Genomic DNA, 4,996 nt, shown 5'->3' with positions numbered 1-4,996 from the left:
TCTCTGAAGGCTTAATGTACTTTGTGAGTATCATTTCATTGTCTCTAACAGCAGCAGCAAGAAAAGAAAAATGCTGATAACAAAAGACACAGAGCCTTGGGTTCTGTAAGTTGTTCAAGGTTTATTGATCTCGTATGTGACCGGTCTGAAAGCAGACCTATCAGCTTCCAAAGCTGGTGCCCTGTGAAATCGAGAGGTGAGAGGACCACTCCAGAAGTGCTGCACCCAGTCACAGTATGCTGTTGTCATTCAGAGAATTCAGTTTGTCAAAGGCAATTCAGCTGTTTTAGTTCCTCTAATAAAAAACAAACATCGCCCCCTGGAGGGATGGCTTGCGGTTAAGCCACTTGCTGTTCTCGCAGAGGACCTGCCTTGTTTCCAGCACCAATACAGTAGCTCAGAGTCTGTAGCTTCAGTTCCAGGGGCTCTAATGCCCTCTTCTGGTCTCCTTGGGTACTGCAGGTATGGGATATGCATATATATATACACACAGGCGGGCAACATAAAACGTTCATGCACATACAACTGGAGAAAACCTGAAAAATAGAACAAAACAATAAGCACCGAGCTGCGGAGAACACTTAGTATTTAAGGTGCTTTCCACACAAGGAAGAGGACGTGAGTTCAAATCCTCAGAAGCCATGTGAAAAGCTGGATGTGGCAGCACTTGTCTGTAATCCCAGGAGAATCCCTGGAAACTTGCTGGCCAGCTAGTCTGGCACTCAAAACCACAAGCAAGAGACCCTGTCTCAAATAAGGTGGAAGGTTAGGATCGACATTCTAGGTTATCCTCTGACATTCTAGGTTATCCTCTGACATTCTAGGTTATCCTCTGACATTCTAGGTTATCCTCTGACATTCTAGGTTATCCTCTGACATTCTAGGTTATCCTCTGACATTCTAGGTTATCCTCTGACTTTCAGACACCCCCCCCCTCGCAAACGATTAAAACACCACCACCAAGCAAACAACAAACAAGCTACCAAGCAACACATAACAACAAAAACAAAAACGTAACAGCCTCTCTCGTGGATGATGATATTGTAACTAGGGAAGGGAATAATGGGAGGTGTCCTAAAATTCTGACCCATGACCTAAATGGCAAAGTTCTTCTACTGACACTGTCCAAGAGCTGTTGCTTCCTCTGCACAGCTGGGAGCCAGCACAGCTGGGAGCCAGCACAGCTGGGAGCCAGCACAGCTGGGAGCCAGCACAGCTGGGAGCCAGCACAGCTGGGAGCCAGCGTGACCTCTGATGTTGGAGCTCAGAAGGCTGGGAGGGAGCTCCTGAGGTCAGGACCTCAGCAGCAGAGGTGGGTGTGGGGTGGGTATGGGGTAGAGGTAGGAAGGTAGGGAGTGATAACACATCCCAAGATACCTCCTGCTCGATTCACAGGCTTCTGATGGCTTAGTTTAGATAAACTAGAAAGGTTTCCTCTTCTTCTTTTTTTTTTTAACAGTGGTAAAATATACTTTTATTTACCTTGTTGAGTCAGAAGGTTGTAAAAAAATATTTTTAAAGTAGATACCAAGCAAAACAGAAAGGTACTTTAGAAGTCCAGTTATCCTGGAGTTTATTTAAACTATAGGAAAGGTCATGTTTTCATGCAACATGTACTTGGTTCTTTAAATAACGACGGTGACAAACAGCAGAGAGAGTTAGAGAATGCTACACTTGTGGTCCATACAAAACATCAACGTTCCGGGTCGTACATAATTAAAGAAACATCTCGCTTTTCCAAATACTGTAATAGCCAATGTATAGGGGCGAGCCTTTATGTGGGCATAGGAGTGCAATTTAGAAAAGAAAAAAAAAAAAAACACACAGGAACTAGTCAATTTCTTTACAATCACTGAGCAAGAAAAGCAACGTTGGACTTGCACGATGATTTTATGCATCCTCTAAGCAGTACCTTGACTTTTTTTTAAATATTTATTTATTTATTTTATGTATAAGTACACACTATAGCTGTCTTCGACACACCAGAAGAAGGTATCAGAGCTCATTATAGGTAGTTGTGAGCCACCATGTGGTTGATGGGAATTGAACTCAGGACCTCTGGAAGAGCAGTCAGTGCTCTTAACCACTGAGCCATCTCTCCAGCCCCAACAGTACCTTGACTTAAATCCAAGAGCAAATACTCTCCTCTCCTCCTCTATTGTTGGTAAACAATCGCACGGTAAATTTAGATGACTTTTCCTCTGGGTTTTACCTGGGAGTGGCCTCTTTAATATTTATTTAAAAGAGGGCGGGTTTGGGACTTTTATACTGATGTCACCAATGTTAATATTTCCTGGGATCCCAGGAAGATTCATATTCTTTTTTTTTTTTTGGTTCTTTTTTTTAGAGCTGGGGACTGAACCCAGGGCCTTGTACTTCCTAGACAAGCGCTCTACCACTGAGCTAAATCCCCAACCCAAGATTCATATTCTTTTTTTTTTTTTTTTTGGTTCTTTTTTTCGGAGCTGGGGACCGAACCCAGGGCCTTGCGCTTCCTAGGTAAGCGCTCTACCACTGAGCTAAATCCCCAGCCCTAAGATTCATATTCTTTACAGCTGACACAGCACGGGCTGGAGCTCCTGCTAAGCCAGCCTCAGATTTCTCCAGCTTATTTTGTGTATCAATTTGTGTGACAATCTCATTCCTGTCGGTCTCCAATACCATTCGCCTACCACCATTTCTGCAAGAATATTATGATCCTTGTCTACCTGGAATATTAAATCCAGTTCAGAGACATCTTCAAAACATTTGTCTAACGTTTCCCCAGATACTTGAATTAGATCTAAAATGCCAAGTTCGCTTACTGAGGAATCCACACAGAAGACAAAAATATAGTGTTGCATAATGTCTGCAAATTGGTTTGTTATTAGATCCTCCAATTAATAATCCCCCTTCCGGGCTGGAGAGATGGCTCAGTGGTTAAGAGCACCGACTGCTCTTCCCAAGGTCCTGAGTTCAAATCCCAGCAACCACATGGTGGCTCACAACCATCTGAAACAAGTCTGATGCCCTCTTCTGGTGTGTCTGAAGATAGCAACAGTGTAATCATAATATATAATAAATAAATAAAATATTTAAAAAAAATAATAATAATCCCCCTTCCAGGAATCAGAGAAAGGACTGGAAGAGCTTGAAGGGGCTCGAGACCCCATAGGTACAACAATGCCAAGCAACCAGAGCTTCCAGGGACTAAGCCACTACCTAAAGACTATACATGGACTGACCCTGGACTCTGACCCCATAGGTAGCAATGAATAGCCTAGTAAGAGCACCAGTAGAAGGGGAAGCCCTTGGTCCTGCCAAGACTGAACCCCCAGTGAATGTGATTGTTGGGGGAAGGGCGGTAATGGGGGGAGGATGGGGAGGAGAACACCCATATAGAAGGGGGGGAGGGGTTAGGGAGATGTTGGCCCAGAAACTGGGAAAGGGAATAACAGTCAAAATGTAAATAAGAAATACTCAAGTTACATTCTCATCTCGCTTAGAGACCGAAGGGAAAGTCTCCCTGATGATTTGCTGTCTTGTATCTTCACTATAGGACTGGCAGAATTTGGGGAGCCAATGTTGAAGATGAGGATGGCCTTGATCACCACAGGGCCTGGCAGACCTGGTGGGCCCTGGGGTCAGGGTGGGGTTAGGGTTGTGGATGCTTCCCCACCTGCCCCCTCCTGCACATGCGCCCCTAGAAATGTTTCTTAAGCCCATGACCTGAAGCAGGGGTCTACAAAGGTAAATGAATGTAAAAAGAAGCAAAAATAGCCAGATAGGAGAAAAAAAAATGCCTGGAGTGATTTGGAGTTTGGACTCCCTGTTTCCTGTTTAAGCTGTGGTGGTCCAGCTTCCACAGGAGACAGGAGTTGACTCCCTTGGCCTTAGGCTGTTTCTTGTTTTTGTTTTGTTTATTTATTTTTGTGTGCATTGATGCTTTGCCTGCATGTATTTCTGTGTGAGAGCGTCAGAGTCCCTGGAACTGAAGTTACAGATAGTTGTGAACTGCCATGTGGGTGCTGGGAGTTGAACCAAGGTTTCTCTGGAAGAGTAGCCAGGGCTCTAACCACTAGGCAGTCTCTTCAGTTCCTGCCTCACACTGTTTTTATTGAAGGAGAGTGGGGCTGTAACTCCAGCTATCTGGTTAGGCCTGTCACTGAGCCCACGGGGCCACTTGAAAGGTTTCAGAATTCTTCCTTAGTTTGGGCTGGGGACCTTTGTCAGACAAATAGGTAGTGGGACAGTTTATCCTTGCTGGTGGGATTAGGGTTAGGGTCCTTTCCCTCCCCCAGTTATCCTGGAATCTTCGAACAAAGCTCCACAGAGCCATTAGCCAAAGCCACCTGGAACAGACTGTTCTCAGAGTCTCTCTGCTTCAGCAGAAAGCAGGTGACTCTCTGGTCCCTTCTGGACACATCTGTTCCGTCTGCTGCTGCCCTCTGTTCTCAGACAAGTGCTCACTCTGGCTTCTGATTCTCGGCACAGCAGCCTGGGTACCAGTACTTGGAGAGCCAGAAACACGGCAGGGGCTGGACTCCTAGAGTCCAGGGGTGGTCCTGCCACTAGTCACCAACAGAAAATGTCCCCAAGGTTAATAGCTCTGAGGAACAAATCCTGTGTAACTGGCCATAAAGTGGCTTTAGTGAACAGAGGCTTTGAACCGGTTTCCAGGCAAATGACTAACAGAACAGCTCTCGGTTGTGGCTTTGGTTTTGTTTTGATTTTATATCTAATGCTGAAGCTTTGATTTGAGCAACTCGAGATGCAGCTTTCTCTTCCACTCAGGCAGAACATCACAATCACACAAGGTACCTCTAAATAACCTGTCTTCTAAAGCACACAGGAGCCATGTTCTGACCAAGCCTGTCCTTCCTGTTGGCCCGTCTTGCTCTTGTTTTAACTGAGCAAAGGAACTGGGGAGCAGAAATCCAAGGTGGATGCCCCTCCCACTCCTACCTACCCCTTCCTGCTCTCCCCACTCCACCCCTGTGTCCCCTCCAGACCCCAT

The 4,996-nt window shown here is 45.5% G+C and overlaps 1 pseudogene; it reads right to left on the bottom strand.

Annotated features, from left to right (window-relative positions):
- Window positions 1-2,234: 2,234 nt before the first annotated feature.
- LOC148001680 (AP-3 complex subunit sigma-1-like) lies at window positions 2,235-4,996 on the bottom strand (annotated as a pseudogene).

This window comes from Rattus norvegicus, chromosome 13 (genome assembly GCF_021556685.1).
Source record: "Rattus norvegicus strain SHRSP/BbbUtx chromosome 13, alternate assembly SHRSP_T2T, whole genome shotgun sequence".
NCBI lineage: Eukaryota > Metazoa > Chordata > Mammalia > Rodentia > Muridae > Rattus > Rattus norvegicus.
Note: the sequence above shows the minus strand (reverse complement) of the source record. Positions and strands in the feature narration are given on the sequence as shown.